The sequence below is a fragment of the Alexandromys fortis genome, unplaced genomic scaffold (genome assembly GCF_014885135.2).
Source record: "Alexandromys fortis isolate MF-2015 unplaced genomic scaffold, M_Fortis_MF-2015_v1.1 scaffold_75, whole genome shotgun sequence".
Classification (NCBI taxonomy): Eukaryota; Metazoa; Chordata; class Mammalia; order Rodentia; family Cricetidae; genus Alexandromys; species Alexandromys fortis.
This window is the reverse complement of record NW_026067956.1, coordinates 5,823,980-5,846,924: the sequence shown is the minus strand read 5'-3', so window position 1 is coordinate 5,846,924 and position 22,945 is coordinate 5,823,980. Positions and strand designations below refer to the sequence as shown.

The 22,945-nt window shown below is 46.5% G+C and overlaps 2 long non-coding RNA genes across 6 annotated transcripts; one reads left to right on the top strand and one right to left on the bottom strand.

Moving 5' to 3' along the window:
* The first annotated feature begins 1,000 nt into the window (after positions 1 to 1,000).
* LOC126507684 (uncharacterized) lies at positions 1,001 to 7,786 on the top strand. Of its 4 annotated transcripts, none has more exons than XR_007593607.1 (6): positions 1,003 to 1,385; positions 2,953 to 3,147; positions 6,061 to 6,385; positions 6,635 to 6,721; positions 6,797 to 6,922; positions 7,650 to 7,759. It is a non-coding gene; the product is annotated as an uncharacterized lncRNA (long non-coding RNA). The 4 variants fall into 4 exon arrangements; XR_007593605.1 differs by having other exon boundaries at positions 6,057 to 6,385; XR_007593606.1 differs by lacking the exon at positions 6,797 to 6,922 and having other exon boundaries at positions 1,006 to 1,385; positions 6,057 to 6,385; positions 7,650 to 7,786.
* Positions 7,787 to 8,438: 652 nt separating this feature from the next.
* Positions 8,439 to 19,306, bottom strand: LOC126507685 (uncharacterized). Of its 2 annotated transcripts, none has more exons than XR_007593608.1 (4): positions 18,548 to 19,306; positions 14,608 to 16,474; positions 11,283 to 11,352; positions 8,439 to 8,572 (listed from the first exon to the last, which is right to left on the bottom strand). It is a non-coding gene; the product is annotated as an uncharacterized lncRNA (long non-coding RNA). The 2 variants fall into 2 exon arrangements; XR_007593609.1 differs by having other exon boundaries at positions 18,587 to 19,306.
* Between the last annotated feature and the right edge of the window lie 3,639 nt (positions 19,307 to 22,945).

The window sequence follows — 22,945 nt, the reverse complement described above, 5'->3', positions numbered from 1 at the left end:
TGGCATGTGTACTGCAGTGTGGTGGGGGCATCAAAGAACAACTTGCTTGAGTTCTTTCTTTTCCTCCACCACTTGGGTGTTAGGGAGCGTACTCTGCAAGGAGGTACTCAGTCGGAAGCTCCAGCAAGGGGCTGCAGGCTCTGGGCACACAGTGCTCCACATACATGCTGCTGAGTTATCTGATCCACAAGGATGCCTGGCTCCATCTTCTGCAGGAAAACTCCCAGAGCTGCGTGGTTCTACAAACGGCCAAGAAACCTCCAAGTACTGTACATCTGAGTCTATGCTTGCCTAGTATTAGGAATGAGCTTGCCGTCACAAGAAAGAGACCACCACTCCATCTGATGTGTCTGGTAGAGGCAGGCTTTACTCCTGATCAAGGGGCTGTGCTCAGAAGACCCCACACACAGAGACAGGAAGTGCTCTTGGTTTTTACTCTAACGCAGGAGGTGACTGTGCCTTTTCCCCATTCCCTGGGGTCTGACCTTAGTCTTTCATGGTTGGCTACTTTCAAAAGAATTGGGACAAAGGAAGCAAAGGCAAAAGTAGTTAATCATTTTAATCCAAGAATGTAGGGGGGGGGCTTGTGAAAACAAAGGTTTTATTAGGGGGGATTAAAACACGCATAGAAGTCTCAAAGGTGGGAAAGACAAAAAGTTCGAAGTCCTTGTCCTAAATACAAGTTTTATAGTATTTGATAGAAAAGACTCATATTTAATGTTTCTTACACTATGATGTCATAAAAACCCAGTTCTCACTTCAGAGGGGAATAAAACCAGTTTATTCTGGAGCCAAATATGAGCGCTCACAGCCTGAAAACACAGATTTAGGTTACCTTAAATCTCGTGTTCCAATGTGGAAGCAATTTCATGAAGTTTTTATAGTAACGGAGCAAAGAAAGCCATAAATCAAGATACTTTTCAAATGTATTGGTAGAAGCGTGAAAGGGGCGGGTTACAGCAAAACAGAGAGAACTCTGTATAGGCCTAAGATGCTTCCTGATAGTGTTCCAGCCCTGTGACTGGTCGAAACTAGGGCTTGTTGATACTGTATAAAAGATGTTTACCGGTTAGTCAGGTAACCCAGGCCCCGCTCAGAGGAGGCCAGGGGATGACTACTTAGAGAGCTAAAGATGAGCACAGTAAACTGTAATCAGCTCCAGAACTGCAACATCCCCACCTCCCCAGAGTCAGCCTTGGAGAGAGGAGCTCCGGTTTGCGGGTGGAGCCTCTTTCTGGGAACTTCCCTCGCAGCTGTGCAGGACGGGTGCGCCTGGAGTAGAATCGGGCGCGCCTGGAGTAGAACCGGAGCATGGTGTGGTGTACTGACTAGCCAGAGGGAAACCGAGAGTGAGCGGCAAGCAACAGGACCCACGTGACATGGCAGTAAGTATTGTGGGTCCCAGAAGAAGACGCCTGTTCCCTGAACACTCAGAAATGCTCTTAAGTAACGCTTTTGAGGAACGGTGGCTCACCCGACTGGAGAACAGTGTGTTTTCCCGGCTACCATCAGCAGGGAACAAGCAGACTCCATGTCCTGCCTCAGGTTGGCCTGAGAAGGGTCTCCTGTTATCACCAGAGCACGGGACAGGAACTCCGCTCACTGTGTCTGACTGTTGCCATGTTTCGGGCTGTGGCACAAGGCCAGTACACTCCATAGCTGTGATACACTGGCCCAAGGGCAGAAATCTGTCCCCTGCAAGTGTGCTCTGGACGCTGGGTGGACATGGGCAACCCTCTGCTCACCCCTCCAAGGTCAGCCTTCAGGCCGTGCCTTGCTAGGCCAGGCTTTGCGTAATTTTGTCTATGTTCCTGGACTTACTCCCCGAGCTCTGAGGTGACCGTTCTTTCTTTCCCTGTCTCGGAATCACTGCCTCATGCTTGTGTTCTTCCTTTATGTGCTCCTGAGTGGCATGGCCCACATCACAAGGTTCCAGTGACCACGGCACACTGTCAACGTCACGGTTGATTTCCTGGATTTCCTGAGCGCAGTGTCTCACTCAGTGAAGCTGCTGTCTTGCTGGATGTTGCTCTATCCTAGATGGCCCCCAGACATTTCAAATCCAGCAGATTGGGGGCTGGAGAGATGGCTCAGAGCTTAAGAGCTTTGGCTGCTCTTAACAAGGACCAGGTTCAATTCCCATCCATCTATATCATAGCTCACAACTGTGTAACTCTAGTTCCAGGGGACCCAGTGCTTTCTTCTGGCCTCCATGGGTACCAGGCATGCCTGCACATGGCGCACAGACATGCGTGCAGACAAAACACTCACACATACAAAATAAAATGAAACAGAAAAATCAAATACAACAGATTAGATGTGGAGCCCATCATCTCCTTAAAATTCCTATTTTTCTCCTTTTGCCCTCTTCACCTGTAAACTCTTCTTATGTCATTTGTTCCCAAAGACCTCAGATTGTATCCTGAGCACAGCCCAGAGGGGTCTGGTGAAATGACAGTGGTGAGTGTATGTATCAGGCCCCTCCAGAGGCTCCAAGAGTCTTGTTCTTCGAGTGCTCCTCAGATCGCCAAGATGATAGGTGGGTACCAGGGCTAGGTTCTTGATGCCCTGGAAACACTAGAATCAAGGCCTTTGGAGGCATGGAGATTTGGGGTGCTATCAGAGAGATGGAATACCTAGCAACATCCTGAGTTTGGGGCAAAGCCCATGCTCTGGCACTGGGGTTCAGGTCTCTCACCCCTGCTCTGCCCTGCCTGGGAAGCTGGAACAAGGCTGGCCTGTGGCAGTGCTCTTGGGATGCCTGCTTTTGGAGTTGCCACGCACAGTGCCCTGATCGTCCCAGCGGCCAGAGAAAACCACACACTGGCTCTGGGAGAATCCACACTGTGCTCAGCAGCCCTGAGCACCCTCTTACTTGGGCTGAGGACGGAGTATGAGGAGCGCCCTCTATTCTTTCTGAGCACTCCCTTTAGAATCTTCCTATCTTCCCAGGAAGGAGCGTGGGAGAAATGCAGCTTGCTCAGCAATGAAGATGAGCCACCGTGAAGTCAATACCAACGGAATTTCACAACTGCGAAATGAAGAGGCCACAGCAGTTCGCAGAGCGTCCTGATCCTGCGAAAAGAGCCAAGGCCACGTACACACCCCAGCAAGGAGCGGTCTGCTCTGACATCTCCGCAGACACAGGTGATCCGCAAATGAGTTCCAGGGGGGAATTGTGTTTCTGTTGTTAGCATCCGAATGCCAACGGGAAATAGGGAATGAGATGGAACTCCACCGACTCTGGCCTTCAGATTGGAAGCTGCGGCACGGAGAGACCAGCCAGGCCCCAGTCAGGTGCCAGTCATAAGACTCAGAGGGCCTTACTCAGCATCTTCCTGCTGTGTGCCTGCCTCTCCTGAAAGTGTTAGAAAGCAAAATATTTGTCTGATTATTTCTAAATATAGATCTAGACATCCCCACAAGGCTGTGGTTTTAAACATTTGTTTAATAAATTCTTCCAGGACAAGACTTTAGTGTGACTCAGGATTTTATATTTGTTGTTTTTCTCCTCACTATGACAAAATATACAAGCGACCTAAGGAAGGAAAAGTTTACCCTGGCTCATAGGGCCAGGGGGTGCAGCTTGTCGTGGTGGGGAGGCATGGCGGGAGAATAAAGCAGCTGGTGACATGTCACCAACGGTGCAGGAAGCAGAGAGAGGTGAGCGCCGGCACTCAGCCCATCTTCTCCTTTGTATTCAGCCTAGGACCGCAGCTCACACGATGGTGCTGCCCACATATAGGGTGGGGCTTTTCTTCTTAGCTAACACTCTTTGGAAAGGTCCCTGAGGATGCACTTGGTGACAAATCCAGTCAAGCAGACAATGTGTATTCACCACCACGAATGGCATAGCTGGGTGACTTCATCTGTTGGGTCTCTTTGCAAGGGGAGACCCTTCCTGGAAGAAAGCGGGTCATCTGTCAGTCAAGGGTCACTGGTCCTCCGATCCCCTCAGGTACTCGATCGATCCTGTGGCTGCTCAACACAACCCAAAACATGTAGTATGTGCAAAGCATGTAGCATGCACATAGAACCTGTGAGCCTTCTCTCGTAGGCATCAAGTCCCCACTGGATAACTTAGAGTATCTACACAATGTGGCTGCTGTATTGTTTGAGTATTACAATAAGGGAAAATAAAGTCCATACATGTTCCCTACAGATTAATGTTTTCCATATGTATTTAACCTAAGATAAACTCAGTAGATTTGGGGTTATTGTCTATCTTAGTTTTAGACTAAGAAGTCCTCGTTCAGGGTCAGCGCGGAGACAGCTGTGTTCTGGAGTGGGGCAGGGCCACACTGAGGGTCGTGTTGTTACCAAGGCGTCTGCTCTGCTCCACCAAACCAATTCCAAAGTGTGGGTGGGGGGTTGGGCAATGCAGGGTCACGAGCAGGATCGTGGGGACTCCAGCAGCCTTGTCACATGTGAAGGCCATCGGCAACGCTGCACCCTGCGTGCTGGGGCTGCTCAGGCATTCAGCTGGCACTGATTGCCTCGGAAAGGAACACAGAGCTGGGACATCTGGCCCAGTAATGAGCACTGGAGAGGCAGCCTGGGGCGACAGCAGTGAGCCAGGCACAGGACAGAGACAACAATTCCCTGGCTCAGAGGCAGAGCTGAGCTCCCCAGGAGGCAGACCAGGCTTTATTGGGACCCTAACAAACCAGAAGCACAGGAATAAAAGGAAAAAAAATCCCTCAAAGGCTTGATTTCGCCATAAAGATATAGAAAAGGTTCTTCTGGTTTTAGCATAATCTCTGTGTCCTATTTGTGGATATGTTGACTTTCGCTGTGTTACACCAGCCTCGGCAGTGAGGGCGTCTCCACTGCTAACGCCAGCAGAAAGAGAGGCTGGCCCTGGGGTCCCAGGAAGAGAGGATGGAGAAAGCAAAACTGCTCTAGGCTTTGGGGTGTCAGGAGAGGTCTGAGGTTCCCCTCCTGGGAGCTCAGTTGTCACAGTGTTCCAGTGTGTAAGTCACTTTGCACGCTGCTCTGGTAAAATACTCAAACAACCGCAACCGTGGGTTGAGTGGATGCCGTCTAAGGTGGGGGTGGGGCTTGGTAACAGATGCAGGAGGGTGGCTGGTCATGATGCATCTACATCTATAGGCGAGAGTAGATCATAGAGAGAGATCAATGCTCACGCTCAGCTGGCCTTCTCCTGTCTATTCAGCCCAGGACTCTAGTCCATGGGATGGTGCAGCCCACATTTGGGATGGGTCTTCCTTCCCTGCTGATTTGGCCTGTTTGACTTTCACACCCATTTCCTACCTTCAGGTTTGAAATGTTGTTTTCTATTAAATAAATCATTTATGTGTCATTCAAGAAGGCAAGCATTCAGTTTTTCACACACACACACACACACACACACACACGCACATATGCATGTACACATTCTTGTGCTAGCATATGCACACACACACACCCACACATACACACATACACATTCTGCAGATGTAGAGTACCATACCTGCTCGTGCCCTATTTCCCCTTAGAGTTTATTCAGATCACAATTGTCCTGAACCGTGGGTGTGACATTGTGGTGGATACAGATTCGTTTCTGTTCTTTCCAGGCAAAGTTACCCTGCTTGGACCCAGTATTTAACTTGGAAGTTTGTTCTCTGATCACTCTGTCTGGGGTTCGCCACGTGGGTTTGGGGCAGTGGCAAGGGTTCTGAGGGTTCCATCTAGGGTGCTGTCACTGTTAGAGAAAATGAACCAGAGAAGGGAAGGTCATCCCTTGCAGGAGGCCACCGAATCTCTGCCCAGGGAGTGCTTTGGGAGGATCTCTGAGCATCACAATTAGAAAAAAAGGGAATTGGCCCTGGTAGCAGTACTTATTATTATTTTATTTATTTGACCAAAGAACTGTATTAGAGAAGCTGAGAACTTGGGGCATGCTGAGAAAGACACCCGGCCAAGGCAGTGAGCGCATGCCTACTGTGACCAAACAGAAGGTGTAACTAATTTTAGCTACTGTGCTTGAGACAGGAGAGGCAAACCCCGGCCTCAGGGTGATGGTGCGAGTGTTCCATTTACTTCTTTTTTTAAAGACAGGCTAAGGGAGGGCCAGAGAGGACCTAGCAGGCAGAGTGCTTGCTGCCAATCTCCAGAACCTACATGGAAGAAAGAAAGAACTGACTTCTGCAAGTTGACTCAAACCGCCACATAAACCTCCACTGTACACAATGGGAACTCACCAAGGCCAGCTGGCCTGGGTCTGAAAAAGCCTGGGATAAAACCGGACTTGCTGAACATAGCCGACAATGAGGACTACTGAGAACTCAAGAACAATGGCAATGGGTTTTTGATCCTACTGCACGTACTGGCTTTGTGGGAGCCTAGGCTGTTTGGATGCTCACCTTACTAGACCTGGATGGAGGTGGGTGGTCCTTGGACTTCCCACAGGGCAGGGAACCCTGATTGCTCTTTGGGCTGATGAGGGAGGGGGACTTGATTGGGGGTGGGGGAGGTAAATGGGAGGCGGTGGCGGGGAAGAGACAGAAATCTTTAATGAATAAATAAATAAATAAAAATTAGAATTAAATAAAAGAAAAGTTTAAAGGACCAAGGGGACAGTGCCTTGAGATCTCAGGCTGGATCTTATTCATCCCTCCCATGGTCATTCCAGGTCACCAAGAGCTTCCAAGAATGACTCTTCAGAGAGCCAAGCCTTCCACCATAACACATGGTCAGAACCTGAGGTTTTTATCTGGAGGTAAGTGGGATTTTTTTTTAAATATTTATTTTATTTATTATGTATACAATATTCTGTCTGTGTGTCTGCCTGCAGGCCAGAAGAGGGCACCAGACCCTATTACAGATGGTTGTGAGCCACCATGTGGTTGCTGGGAATTGAACTCAGGACCTTTGGAAGAGCAGGCAATGCTCTTAACCACTGAGCCATCTCTCCAGCCCGGTAAGTGGGATTTTAAAACCACCTTCTCAGTGTTGCTGAGCCTGGGCGCTCCAGAAGATGGCACCAGCAAGACTTGGCCACCAAGTGGTCACCTGGCAAAAATATGTGCAAGGGGCTGACTGACTCTTACTGGGACAGGTGTGACTTTGTACAACCAATAAAACTGTTCCTCTTGGGTAGAATAGTCAAGGCAGAGGGAGTGCTGGTTAAATGTTGAATGTGGGGACATATGAATGCCACAGCTTTCCTGAGCCTTGATCTCGTTCAACTGTTGTGTGTTTACACCCAGTTTCCAAGCTTCCAAGCAGCCAATACTACCCAGTCCCTCGACTTCTAGGAGTACAAGTGGCCTGTGGAACTGAAATCTGGGGTGGGTGCTAAGGCAGGTTACTGGTAAAGGGGGGCGGTCTCTGGATATTTCGGGTGCCTCAGAAATAACACCAGCCTTTTTCTCAGGCAAGGAAAAGTTACTTTATACTCCACTGGAAGTTCAAGAGTTCATTTTATTTCTAGAACTGCCATTCAATAGAATCTCACACACGCTCTTGTTAATATAAATAGACTGATGTACAAACCTAATAACGATACAAAAATGTGTAGATGTGTAAGTGCGGGCATTTATAGTCTGGCATATTTTTCTATTTCAAAGATACTTAAGACATGTGTACTTAAATATATAGTATTTGAGACGGGATAACATGTATAAATTATGGTTTTTTTTTTACAGTCAACCAACCACAGATGAAAATATTATGGGGGGAAAAAATCCAAAATGTTTCCGTATCAGTTGGATTTTTTCCAGCCTGTCACAGGACAGCACCATCTGAGAACAGGAGATCTGAGTTGAGAAAACAGGCAAGCCTGTATGGATCTTCGTGATCAATGATTGACGTGGAAGGGCCCAGCCCCCTGTACACAGTGCCATCCCTGGGCAGGTGGTCCTGGGTGGTATAAAAAAAACAGGCTGAGCAAGCCATGGGGAGCAAGCCAGTAAGCAGCACTCCACCCCGTCTCTGCATCAGCTCCTGCCTCCGGGTTCCTGCCTGGAGTTCCTTTTCCCACTATCCTCGATGATGGACCATAACTTCGAAGTGAAATAAATTTTCCTCTCCCCAAGTTGCTTTTAGCCATGGTATTCATCGCTGCAACAGAAAATAAACTAAGACAACTCCCAAAAGTAACGTTTGGGGCTGCCACACCCTGAGACCTGTTCTGAATCCACACAGATGCAGTGCTCTGTAGGCACCTAACACGTGCGTCACATCATCTACGGGTGATGGAAAACATGCTGAAGGGTTCACGGAGGTTCCGGGGGTTCACGGAGGTTCCAGGGTGTTCACAGAGGTTCCAGGGTATTCACGGAGGTTCCAGGGTGTTCACGGAGGTTCCAGGGGGTTCACGGAGGTTCCAGGAAGTTCATGGAGGTTCCAGGGGGTTCATGGAGGTTCCAGACAAATGGGTCCTCTAGGAGGGACCTGGGCGCCTGTGGGGGTGCTGGGATCTGTGAGTGACTGTGTTTGCACAGGTGCCTGCTGTATTAATGTGAGTCAGAGATCCTGCATAGTACACGGATTCTTTGAGCTCACTTGCTATTAAGACTGTAGGTGGCGCCAATCGTGGAGATGCACGCATGCAGGCACACAGGATTTGCTGAAAGAGGCAGAGGCAGAAAGATTATGCGTTCAAAGCAAGCTTGGGCTACACATTATGGGTTAGAGAGATGGCTCAGCGGTTAAGCACACTGGCTGCTCTTCCAAAGGAGCCGTGTTCAAGCCCCAGTACCCACATGGTAGCTCACAATTGTCTGTAACTCCAGTTCCAGGGGATCTGACACCTTCACACAGACATAAATGTAGGTAGAACACCAAGGCACATGGAATTTTTAAAAACTAATAATTTATTTAAAAAGACAGCAGGTGGCAATTTTTGAAGCAAGCCAGGCTATCTGTAACTGTATGTAGCTGTCACGGCAAAGCTAATGCTAAAGCCCAGAGCATCTGTGTCAGCCACTTGTCCTGAGGGAGAGTTCCAGAGAGAATTCTGGTTCCTCTGCATGTGCTGAGAGTCCCTTGGAGGGCTGGGACCCTCACAGCCCTCTGAATGACCTGCGCTAGGGTGTACCAGCCATCAGAAAGTCATTTTCACCTCGACTGTCACTCAGTGGCAGGGGACCGAAGTTCATCCCCCCAGCAAAACCTCCCTAGATGAACATCGTCTCTAAATGTCACATGGGAGAGGAGGAGAGATGCCTAGGAGTGGAGAAGCTTGGACCTGGGTCAATGAACCTTTGGCCCAGTTTTCTGGTCTGTAAAACAGTTGTTGGAAGACATGGCTGGTAGGGGCTTCTGGTTTTAACATTTCAGTCTTTCTTTTTGTGTACGTTTAAGGAGAGAACTGGGGACTTCTAGCCACCTCCGGTTTCTGCTCAACTCTAGCAGGAAGAGAAAGCTTTCTCTTTGCTTTGGTGTAACCTGGACACCTTCAGATGCCACACAGAGGGAGCCTAAAGCTGCCACAGGCTCCCCAATCTTAAGCACTTATTTTTGCACACACCTTTTAGTCCTAGCATCCTAAACCCCTGCTTCCTACAAAGGTCAGTATTGTGTTTTCTGCATCTGTAGTCAAAAAGGTAATTCTCGGGATCTGTTTGCACAGTTGCTGGCAGGATGCAAATGTCAGCTCGATCCTGGGTAATTGATCCATGACAGCTCAGTTTCAGGGCTCAGCCAAAGTAGTTCTTAATAGATTCTAGACGACAGATAGGATTATCCTTCGACGGGAAAACCCGAGGCTCAGCTTTGTGGTGGATTTTGATATCCTTATCGTTATTTTGAAAGCAGAAAGTTCAGAACCATTTCATGGAATAAAATATTGATGCACACACGTATATGCTTGATATTACTTGTCTATTAGGTGAATGTACCTTTACTGAGTTTGTTTGGAAGGCGAAGCAATTTTTAAAACTTTTAACAAATGTTTCTTTATCTGTTTTGTACATGTACCAGGGCACATGTGTGGGGGTCGGAGGACAGCTTTGGGAACCAGTTCTCTCCTTCATGTAGATTCTGGGGACTCAGATCAGCACATCAGGCTTGGTGGCAAGCACCTTTACCTGCTGAGCCATCACTCTGGTTCATAAAAAACTTTTCTGACAGAGTCTCATTGTGTATACTCAGCTCTCCTGGAACTCATTATGTAAACCAGGCTGGCCTCAAACTCACAGAGATCCACCTGCTTCTGCCTCCCAAGGGCTGAGATTAAAGACGTGAACCATAAAATGGCCTTAAAAGACTTTTCTGATCAGGTGTAGTGATACACACCTTTAACACAGGAGGAGCAGCCAGCTTGATCTACATAAAGACATAGAGAGTTCCAGGCTAGCCAGAACTGCATGGTAAGACTGTCTCCGAAAAATTACTATATATGTTAATATATCAATAAAATATTGATATAATTAATAAATTATCATAATTAATATATTAAGTTATCAAACTATTCTCAGGATCAGTTTATACCACTGAGGATCATTTTAATAAGTTGTATTAAAAATAACTTAAAAGATGATGCATTCTTCACTGAAATAATTGCTATTGCTATAGTATTACTGCTCATTGCTAACCTGAAGCCCACGCGTGAAAGCATCGGGGCCTGGCCTGGCACTGGCACCCATCTATTGTTAACAGCATCATGATAGCATGTTCTTGAAGGGTGTCTATTCACAATAAATCTCAGAAACAACTGTGCTATTTTCCCAGTGGCAGCCCATGTAATAGGCAAGTTGCCTTCAGTGAGTGCCAGTTGGTTGCGTCTAGGGTTGTTTTAGACCAAGTTTGATGAGCTTGGTAGTTTTGAAGAGGAGCTACCTTACCTGTGAGAAGGCAGACCTGGCTTATTTTTCTTTCATTTCACATATAAAAAAAGTCTCAAAGGCCTGTGTGTTCAGAAGTACAAAGTAGCTCTTGCTTTGCTCCCTATTTTGATAAACTCCATGACCAAAAGCATCTTGGGGGAGTGGGGTGGTTTCAGTGATAATGATTCCCATTGGATTATATGTTTAAATACTAGGTCCCCAGTTGGTGGAACTGTTTGGGAAGAATTAGGAGGTGTGGCCTTCTTGGAGAAGATGTGTCACTGGAGGCAGGCTTTGAGGTTTTAAAAGCGCACACCATTCCCAGTTACCTCTCTGCCTCGTGCTGGTGGATCAAAATGTGAGCTCTACTTGCTTATCCACCGCCATCCTTCTAACCCGCCAGAACACTAAGCCCCCAATGAGCTCTCTCTTTCTAAGCTGCCTTGGTCATAGTGCCTTATCACAACAATAAAAAAGTAACCAAGATGGGGAAGAAAAGGTTTATCTCACCTTGAAGATTATAGTCTACCATGAAGGGCTGTCAGGGCAGGAACTCAAGGCAGCAATCTGGAGGCAGAAACTGAAGCAGAGACCATGGAGGGATGCTGATTACTGACTTACCATCCATGTCCTGCTCTATTTTCTTTCATGCACAACCCAGGACCACTTGTTCAGGGATGACACCATGCACAGCAAGCCCACACGAATCATTAATCAAGAAAATGCCCCACAAACTTACTTACAGGCCAATCTGATGGATGCCAATTTCCTTAGTTGAGATTGCCTCTTCTCAGGCGATCCTGACAAGTGTCAGATAGACCAAATCTAACCAACACACTAAATAAGTGTTTCCTAGATTTCCTCCAATCACGAGCTCTCTAGAAGATGGGCAGTGTACTCGGGCTTGAAGGACCTGGAAAACCTGTGCATCACAAGACATTCTGCACACAGAGAGCTGCATCTCTGCACTAGCAAGTGTCAGACAGCACTCTCTGCTTTGGGGACGCAGCTGGGATGGCATAGTATCCATTCTTAGAGGCCTCCAGATGTGAACAGCGCTGCTGAGCCTGGGGTCCTGCCCTTGCCTCTTCTCTGACTGCGATGGAGGTAAACTCAATAAGCATGTGCAAAGACATGGTATTGTTTTTAAAAGAGAAACAAACGTCTGTTTGCAAGATTGCTCTGACAAGCCAAACATCAGTGTAATGTGAGCTATAGCCTCCGCTGTCCTCCATCGCCATAGTTACTGACAGCGAGGCAACTTAACTCTTAGCGTTGCATTAGCTTGAATGGCTGCCTTTTCCCATTCACAGCTGTTAGCTGCGCTCTGATGAACATCTCGTCTCCTTTCTCCCTGGGGTGAGACCTTCCTTACTGTCAAGTTGGTCCGATTACGTAAACACGGTCTTTTCTGTTATTATAACAACTCTCGTTCTAAACTAACTGGTCCTCTTCAGGGTTTTAAAACACACATGAATCTCTTTAGCCAAGGTATACTTTATAGGCAATTAAATTGCTGTAATCATAATAGCCTATGGATTTTAACAAGCGTGTGGAGCTCTGTGAGATATTTCAAAAGCGAGGGTGCATCGGTTTGAAGTGAAAACTCAGTCGCCACCACAGTGCTGCGGCCACATTTGAGAAAGGAAATTAAAAAAGCGCTTCCCCTTAGAATAATTTTACTTTCCCTCCCTCTCCCTGTGTTTTCCTGTCTGTCTGTTGTGTGAGTCTGGATTTGTGCCTGTCTGAATGCTGTCTTATGAATCTGCCTGTCCCTGTGTCTGTGTGTCCGTCTCTAACAGAGGACCTTGCTCCACATTTACTGAGCAGCACAGACGGCATCCCCGGGGGAGGAATAAAAGATCATTACAGGAACCTTGAGCAGAGTTTATAAGGGTTGAATAAGAGATCATTACAGGAACCTTGAGCAGTGTTTATAAGGGTTGAAGTTACTCACCCCACCTACCCCCAACTCACCAAGATCACAGAGGGAGGGAGGGGGGGGGGGGAGAGAGAGAGAGAGAGAGAGAGAGAGAGAGAGAGAGAGAGAGAGACTGAGACTCTTTCTCTCAAGCAAGAGAAGAATGCTGTTTTCAACCTTTGGATATGGTTAACATGACACACAAACACACGTGTGTGACCCAGGGCCATGGAAGAGAACATAACCTAAGATAACAGCTATGCCTTAGCATAGGTTGTAAAAGCTGATTGCATGGCAAGCCCAAGGCAAGTGAGGTTGGTTGTTATTTGTTCTCTTAAAAGCAGTTTAAACAAATGGGCTGAGTACACAGTACGACAGCAGTCTCACGTCTTAAGTGACCCTCAACATTGTATCATCAGCTTTGACTGTGAAGTCCAGCAAAAAACTTCCAGTTCCTTACACAGTTAGGGGTATTTTTATGACAACGATCAGATTATTTGGAGCAGAAAACCCATAACAAATGCGGTGGCATCTTTCCGTGGTTGCCCAGATAAAAGGAATCGAAAAAAAGAAACTTTGCTTTTTGTCTTATTGTCCTCCGTCTCCGTGGCAAGTTCATCTCTCCTGTGGGTGGGGATCCTCTGGTCCCGTGGTTCTCAACCTTCCTAATGCTGCAACCCTTTAGAACGGTTCATCGTGCTGTGGTCACCCCGCAACCACAAAATTATTTAGCTGCTATTTCATAGCTGCCATTTTATTCTAAAAGTCATACTACTGTTATGAATTATAATGTAAATTTTTGGTATGCAGGAGATCTGATATGCAACCCAAGGGGTCACAGCCCACAGGTTGAGTAATGCTGCTTCTAGCACTTCAGCCCCAGATTGGGACTATGGGTAGCTGAGACAGTCTCGTGGACCAAGCAACAACCAGATTCTTGGCCTTTCTATGAGCAGACAAGCATTGTTGGGCTACCGCGACCCCATCCTGTAAGCCAATCTAATGCATCTTCTTTTAATACACACACACACACACACACACAACATTTAGCAATACATTGTCATGAAAATATCCCTAATGTTGTAAGAGATTGGAACTTTTTGGCTGGAGCTCCCAGCCGAAGTGTGGATGGGACCATCCCTGGGCTGGTGGTCGTGGGTTCTATAAGAAAGCATGCTGAACAAGCTATGAGGAGCAAACCAGTAAGAAGCACCCTTCCATGGTCTCTGCATCAGCTCCTGCCCTCAGGTTCCTGCCCTGCTTGAGTTCCTGCCCTGACTGACTTCCTTCGATGATGAACTATTAATGTGGAAATATAAGCCAAATAAACCCCTTTCTTCCCCAACTTGCTTTTGGTCATGGTGTTTTATCATAAAAGTAGTAACTCTAACTAGGAACACACACACACACACACACACACACACACACACACACATCAGTTCTGTTCCTTTAGTCACTAACAGCACACCGTATAAACAGGAAGACTTGGGATTGAATCCACAAAACCCAAGTAAACATACAGGTGTGGCAGCACATGGCTGCATGCCCGGCACGGAGGGGGCTGAGACAGGATGAAGGATCCCTGGTACTTGCTGGCCAGCAAATAGAGCCAGTTCATGAGCTTCAAGTCCAGTGACACACCCTGTCTCAATGAAAGGAGGAAAACAGTTGAAGACGTTCTGTGTCAACCGCTGGCCTCCAAATCTGCACGCACACACACGCACGCACACACACATACACGCACACACACACATGCACACACACACATACATGCACACACACACATGCACACACACATATCTGCATGCTCACACTCTCAACTGCGTCTTTATATGCTGGCAACTAAAAATGTGCAAATGGAATTAAGGTCGCAGGTGAAGCCACGGCAGCATCAAAAGTAATAAAAGTACTTACAAATATCCTTAGATAAGGTGCAAGTCATGAGTCCAGGATGCTTTCTGCTGCCGTGATCAGACAGCAAGAGAGCTGAGGTGGGAGGAAGGGATTATTACATCTCACAGGCTAGCGTCTACCACTGACGGAAGCCAGGGGCAGGAAGCTGGAGGCAGGAACTGAAGCAGAGGCCATGGAGGAGGGCTGCTTACTGGCTTGCTCAGCTTGCCGTCTTTACAATCACCACCACAGTGAGCTGAGCCCTCCCAAATTATCATTAATCTACAAAATGTCCCACATTCTTGCCCACAGGCCGATCTGATAGGAGGAAGGCCTCAATCTGGGTGTTTCCCCCAGTGATTCCTGTATGTGCCAAGTTGCTATAAAACTAACCAGTGTGACTTGTATGCTAAAAACCATGCGGCTTTGTTGCGTTTAAAATAAATATAAATAAAAGGAACGCTGTCTGCTTCATGGGTTGGATGACTTAGCACTTCTAGGCTGCTGACTTGACCTACAGGTTTAACAAGACTCCTGTCAAAATCCCAGCAGCTTTTTGACAGAAACTGACACCTGCATCTTAAAACTCACAGAAATTCACAGGGTTCAGAATAGTGAAAAAAGTTTCCAAAGAGATAAGAAAGCCGGAAGACCCGAAACTTCTCATTTCGTAGCTTTATGTTAAGCTCCCATAATCCCGGCAGTGCAAGAGTTACACAAAGGTATACACACAGACGTCAGTGGGGCTGTCACAAACAAAGCCCTGCGTTTATGGTTGGTTGGTTTTTCACAAAGGTGCTATCTGAAATCAGAGCAGGATCAGGAGGAGTGTTAATGTTCCCTCCTGGAAGGTGTGGGGGGAGGTCAACTGATCATCTGTCCCCAGCTGACACAGCCCCAACTAGCTGCAACTAGCCATGCCTGGGACAGTTTGCTACATATACGAAGCAAATCAAGTTTGAGTTCTACCTCACACCGCAGACAAAAATGAACCACAACCCTCCGTGTAAGAACAAACTCTGAGGAAAATCCATGAGTAATTACTTTGAATTGGGCAGTGGCTCCTCTGCTATAAACCAAACACACAAACAGCAAACTACAGTGATACGTCCTGCTGGCGCCAGGACAAACAAGACATAGGTTGTTTTGCTGGGATTTGGGGGAGACAGTCTCTCCACTCCTCTGCATGATCTAGAGCCTCTCCCAGAATGTGACAGATGTAGTGGTGGCTGCAAGTGTCTTATCCCCACAAGGACATCAGGCTTAAACTAAATCCCACGCCAAGGGCTGCAGAGCGGGCTGCAGGCACCGGTCCCGGGGCAGCAGTGGTACAGCCGTGTTAGCCCGCTGAGGATCAAGTCTTAAAACCGCTTCCGTGAGTCCTCTAGTCTCTCAGTTACTTAAGCCAGCCTGTGCTGTACTTCCTGATACATCCAGTCAAAGCAAACTGAGTCAGAAGCAGACCGCAGATGTTAAAAACAAAACTACTCATTGCAGAAAGAGGGGAAGCTACTGACGTGTGTTCTTTCTTCTCTCCGGCAGCCTGATGAGCGGCGTGTTCCCAGGAGCGGGTGGAGCAGCACACCGGGATGTCCTCTGCAGAGAACCTGCCCACCCTCCTAGGCAAGCGTGATGGAACTCTGGGACCAGGGCAGGTAGCTGGCTAGTGGCTGTCACAATGGGGTGCGGCTTCAACTATACCTCTTCCTCCTTTTCCTTTCCTTAGAGCTGAAAAAAAAAATCCCATGTGTCCTGACAGTATGCAAAACTTAATGTGGGCGATTCCTTGTGGACTGAGTTCCGGGATAGTGCCCCAGTGGGCCACACAGGAAATCGAAGTGAAGGTACCCGTGGTAAACCGTGTCACAATCTGAAGCTGAACTGTTTACTTGAGAAAACAGGATGAGAGATAGGGGGTGAGGGAGGGAGTGAGGGAAGGAGGGAGGGAGGGAGGGAGAGAGAGAGAGAGAGGAGAGATTGATTCAATTTCTCCGACAAACAGTGCATCTCTGACATTGACAATGCCTCCTTCATCCTCACACTAAAGGTGATGCACAGTGCCCAGATGTCACCAGTAATTTATTTGCTCAGTTCTGTCCCTGCCCCCACCTTAGAAGTGTAATTCCGTGGCCAACCCAGACGGGGTAAACACGATCAACAATATGACCTGAACCTATGGCAACGTCCTCATGCATCCCTGTGCAGTTAATCCAGGCTTAGAGCTTTTTTTTTTTTAAATATTTATTTTATTATTTATACAATATTCTGTCTGTGTGTATGCCTGCAGGCCAGAAGAGGGCACCAGACCTCATTACAGATGGTTGTGAGCCACCATGTGGTTGCTGGGAATTGAACTCAGGACCTTTGGAAGAGCAGGCAATGCTCTTAACCTCTGAGCCATCTCTCCAGCCCAAGGCTTAGAGCTTTTAAAGAGTCAGTTTGAGTCTTTTCTTTCTCCCTCCTTCAAGACTTTTTCTACCTGTACAAACCTACTTTGCTCAGCTCATCACATTTCCATCTTATGAAATTTAATAGAAAAGTGTTACATTTTTGTGCAAATATAAAGTCCGAGATTGCTAGAGTAGCTGGTTGGACTAGTTCATGACTGTAATCACAGCTGCTTGCAGATGGAGGCCAAAGGACATCAACCTGAAAGCCAGTCTGAGCTACCCGAGAAAACCCCGGTACAAAAAAAAAAAAAAAAAAAAAAATCAAACAAAAGCAGAAGATCTCCAGACTGTCCTAGTGTTAGTTCTTGATATAACTTCCACACAACAGAGCATGTATCTGAGGTCACACATAAAGAGGTTTTACATATAAACTCTACAGCCACCGCCAGATACAGTTACCAGCTCTAGAAGGTTCCCTTGGGCCTCTTTTCTTAAAGTGCCCCAGGTCCTTGCAAAATTGAGCTCCTGCTCTTGTCTCACCTGGATGAGTGTTAACCTTGTAGCAGGTTCATCCTCCTTGCTGGAGAAGATGTGTTGCTAGGGGTGGGCTTTGAGGTTTTAAACCTCATACCAGGCCCAGCTTCTCTCTCTCTCTCTCTCTCTCTCTCTCTCTCTCTCTCTCTCTCTCTCTCTCTCTCTCTCTCTCTCTCTCTCTCCTGCTTGTGAAGCGGGATATAAAGTTCTCAGATACTGTTCTAGTGGCAGGCCATATATAGGGAAAAGCCGTTTCTATAAAGGGTTTGGGAGCATCCATGGTTTCAGGCATCCACTAAGGTCTTTAACTATGTCTCCCTGTAGGTGAGGTGCGGAAAGACTGTTGCAATGTTGGGACAGTTGAGAATTTGTAGTAGTTGTTCCTTGGCAGAATTCCAGGCCCTCTAGGCACGAGGATTGTTACTGGAGCATCTCAGGGGTTGATGAGTAACCCCTGGAGTTTTGTGACCCACCTAGAGATTGGAGCAAACTCCTAGGGCCATATCCGCAGCCCATCTTTTCACGAGATCTGAAAGCATTCACATAAACTTTGCTAGAGAATGGAATACTGGTGACACTTTTCAGTCGGTTTTCAGTGTTACAATTCTTTAAAAGCTGCAAAACCTTACAACATACAATATGTTGAGTATAGTCAGAAGTGAGGCAAACAAGGAAATGGCAGGTTCCGCCTCAGAGCAATCTAAGCTACGGAGCTGGTTAGATGGCTGCAGAACCCTGAGGAGGGCTGTGGGAGTAGCAGGGATAATGCTGCTTTCAAAGAAAAAAATTGGCACCCTGTGGGGAAGGAGTCAGGTCATTGTGTAAACCCCTGGCAGGAATGAGTGTGGAATCAGGACAGTTCATTCTGAAATAGACAGGATACTCTACCCTCACCCTTGACTAAATCCCTCCTGCATCCACACACAAAGAGGAGGATGCAGCATCCTTAACAGTGTGCAGAAAGCACCCTGGGGGATACCACAGTGCTTGTGAGTCTCTGCCTCACCCAGCTGCTGCCACAGCAGGCTGTGGAGTACCTGTAGATCCGTGGTGTACCTGTAGATCAGGGGCCGTACCTGTAGATCCGTGGTGTACCTGTAGATCAGGGGCCGTACCTGTAGATCAGGAACCGTATCTTTGATCTGTGCACCAGCTCCAGTTCACACAGGGACCCAGCAAGAACATTTGCAGCCTCAAGTTTAGTCAAAGACTACCACAACCTCATGAAATTAAATGGATTGGCCCAAGTTCACACAGCCTAGTCAAAACCAGTTTGTCGACCTCCGGACTTATTTTCCACCACCTTTTCACGTGGTCTGTCAAGCATGAGGTTCTCTTACAGGAGAAGGTTGCTCTCCCCGGAGCATTTCCGGTGCAATGCCCCCCATAGAGTCAGCTTTCTTCTGCTCGGGTGCCTTGGCGAGGCCTCCACGCTTTGTGCAGTAAGCTGTTCGCTGTACGTTGTTGATCCTAGGTAGCCATCCTTAAATGGATGGCTGGTGTATTTAGCAGGCGTTACTGTGCAGTGATTCATATCGTCTCATCTGAGAGCAAAATATTTCAGCGCTACCCTGTCATATTTGCAGCGATCTTAATTCCTTCTCTACAACAGAGGTCATGGAAATGAGTCACAAAAGGTCTTTGCCCAGTCACTAATTTACCAGCAATAGCCAAAGCCAGAATTGCTGGCTCTAATAGATGGGTTCCGTTCCCCCATTGTTGATAATTAAGGCCGTCTGCTGCGAATTGTCATTTGAGGAGGGAAACGAAATCCCAGCGACAAGGTGCTGGGTCTGTAAGCCTGGCCTGTCACACCAGATTGTGGAAGCGGGGATGTGTTGGAGGAGGGGGGGCGCGAACTGCAAATGAAGACAGCTTCACACCGAGGAAAACTGAAACATCTTCCAGGAAAAGGAGGGCGGGATTTCTGAAAACGAATGTATATATGAAGCTAGTTTAAAGAGCTTTAAATAGGACGTTGTGATCCCCGAGACGATAGGCAAACCTGTGCAGCGTGCAAGTCTGCGTAAAGGGGAAGTCCTCGGAGACCACGTGCGTTGAAGCTCCCGAACAGCACCAGGATGACAAAGGCGGGATCTGGACCGAAGACCAGTTTTGAACGGAGGTAAATAAGCACCTCCCCCTTCCTGTGCTACACAGACTCTTCTCAGGAGGACGACTCCCAGGAAGCCTTGGAGGAAACTTACAAAGCTTCTTGGTAATGTGTAGCACTAAAAACAGAAAATGGGACATGGAGTATGGAGGGCCGTGCGCGGCTGTCAAGTTTCCGACATAAACCCAATCCCGGCATTTCAGCAGTCTGAGGTGAGCTTTGCTGCATGATTTAGTACGGTTTCCCTCTCCTGAAAATCCCACCGAAGAAACTGAAGACGAAAATAATGAAGAGTTAAACCATCCAGCACTCTCTGTGAACATCAGGGCTGCCCAAACCAGCTGCCATTGAACTGAGCATCCTGGGGGAGGGGCATATACAAAATAGCGTTAGAAAGGTGACTGGGCCTGGCCAGAGGACTCAGGGAATTCTCAACAAAAAGCTTCTCTCTTGATGTTCGGTCACCTCAGTCTCAGAAGCTTTCCTCACAAGAACTGTCCTGGGACTAGTTTGATTAGGAGAAGCAGGGTAGGCAAGAGTCTCCAAGAATTCCCCCACGAGTATATTGCAGGAGGGAGTCTGTCTCCATGGCAACAGGGACCGAGGCTGGACTGGGAAGCCTGGAAGGCTAGCCAGCACTGCTCCTATGCAGCATCCTAGGAACAGTGGCTCCCCCAAGGGCTTAATTTAGCAAACAGTGAAATAGCAATTCATGAAAAGCAGTGCTGAAACTTACCAGTCAACTTTCAAGTGTGAATTTAAGAGCTATTAAGTATTGAAATGTAACCAACAAAGTTTTAAACATGTGAATTTAAGTGCTAATAAAACACATAGAATCAGCTGGGTGGTGATAGCGTAAGCCTTAAATCCCGGAAGAGGATGTCAAGTGAGTTCAAGGCCAGCCTGGTCTACAGAGCAAGTTCCAGGACAGCCAGGGACACACACACACACACACACACACACACACACACACACACACACACACCTCTGTCTCAAAAGACCAAACAAAGAAAACAAAACAAAAAGTACATAGAACCAACAAATAAACGTATCCTGACATCATAATGGATTTGGGGACATTCTGGATGGAGAACCACAGATTTGGAAGTCAGTTAGTAGATCATATAAGCAGACATTTGTTTCTAGCAGATACCTGATAATATAATGGCACCAAGAATGATGTTACCGATGGAAACTCACTAGTGAACGGTGGGCAGGAGGAAGTGGGCGTTACCTACAGTGACAGGCACTTTCTAAAACACAGACACTTCTGGGTTTCATTTATGTGAATCTCACCTGGAGTATAAAACAGAGACAATGACTCAACGAAAGACTTGTAAAATTTGCAAAAATTAAAAAATAAACCAAAATGACACAATCAGTCTAAGACGCAACATGTTCCACACAGCAGTGTGTGTAAGAGCCCTTACAGAGCCCACTTCATGCTGTGACTCTATCAGGAAATCCGCCTAAAAAATGTGACCCCAAAAGGCTGAAAGTCAAAGAACTGGTCAGGAAAAGAAAAAGAAAGAAGAAAGAATTGTTCAGGGCCAACCAAGTACAAATTTAGAAGCAGACATGATAAAATTCAGGTGAAAAATACGACATAGGAACAAAGAGGAAATGGATAATTCAGGCCAACGAACAATTGAGCTCCAATAACATTAAGCAGAAGTCTCTAGAACTCCAAAGTCTCACGCAGTCACAGTAGCAGCTTTTTACTGTTAGCACCCTTCCAGCCCAGGTTAGAGATAAAGAAACAAAACAATAAGGGAGATTATTAACAAATAAATTCCAGGGGCTGGAGAAATGGTTCTGCAATGAAGATCACGGCTGCTCTCTGGAGGAACAGTGTTTGGTTCCTACAGTCTACACGGTGGCTCACAACACCCTGAAAGTCCAGCTCCCAGGGACCTGACGCCCTCTCCTGGCTTCAGTGGGAACTGCACCCACAGGGTGCACAGACATAAACACAGGCAAAATACCCAAACAAATGATAACATTTAAAAAAAATCTATAGCTTGAAAATATAAACTAATCTTCCTTCAAATGATCATGGAATACTACTAAAATGCTCATATAGTTGACTACAAAGAAAACTTCAATAAATCCCCTTAAATAGAAGAAAAAAGATTTTTTTCTGGTTACAGTACAAAACCAATAATTGCTGACAAAAGTAGAAAGCTAAAAATAATCTTTCCATCAGATTTTTTTTCCAGAGGTGGAGATAGACAAAGCTCAGGCAAGACTTCTATCGCTGAGCTATGCCTTCCATCTCTGAAAGTGGTTTAAACTCACTTAAATAATTCATTAGGAGAGGAAACATAAACCATAACTGAAGACTGTTTTTAAGAAAATGAAAAATTACTGCCACACACAAAATCTATGACCTTTAACCAACTTAGCCTGTGTGTGACATGGATCACAATGTTATTTTTTTGTTCGTTCCTGAGCAACGCTCTTACTGGAATATTTGCCTCTAGAATTTTATTGACAACTCTCTTTAAAAAATAAACAAGTGCAAAAAGAACTGTAAAGCATACTTCCAACAAGGACCCTTGTCCTACATATAAAGAACTATAGCAACTTGCCAATAAGAAGGTAAATGACTCAACTAAAACTGAACAAAAGAATAAGTAATGGAAAATGCTCAGCATCACTAGCTCTGCAGCCAAGAGCAAGTATGTATGTATCCACATAAAGACGCTGGAGACAGAACTCTGCGGCATTGCTTTTAGTGCTTACGAACTGGAAATAATCCAGTGTCACCATTCTTAACCTTATTTACTACATGAGTACAGGAGTCACACACCAGGTATTGGGAGATACTTAGCAAAATGTGGGGATAAAGTGCTGGTACACGCAGCAATCTTTGTTTGATTGGTTGATTAAAACAAGGTCTCACTATGTAGCCTTGGCTGGTCTGGAACTCCCCACCTAGACCAGGCTGGTCTTGAACTCACAGAGACCCATCTGCCTCTACCTCCCAAGTACTGAGATTCAAGTTGTGTGCCACCAAGCACAGCCATGCAACAAACTTTGCTGAAACTCAGAAATCTTGTGCAAGATGAAAGAAGCCAGACCCCAAAGACATTTATATGAAATTTTTATAAAAGACTAAATTATAGTGAAAAAAATCTGGAAAGTTGTTTTTTTATACCCAGGTTGGGGAAAACAGATGGCCTGAAGGAACACAGACGAATTTCCATTTTTGCGGAGTGTTCATAGCTGTGTACATTCTCAATTTCATTGAACTATTCTCTTAAAAATCTATGAGTTTTATTGAATGCAAATTTCACCTTAAAACATGAAAGTAAATGTC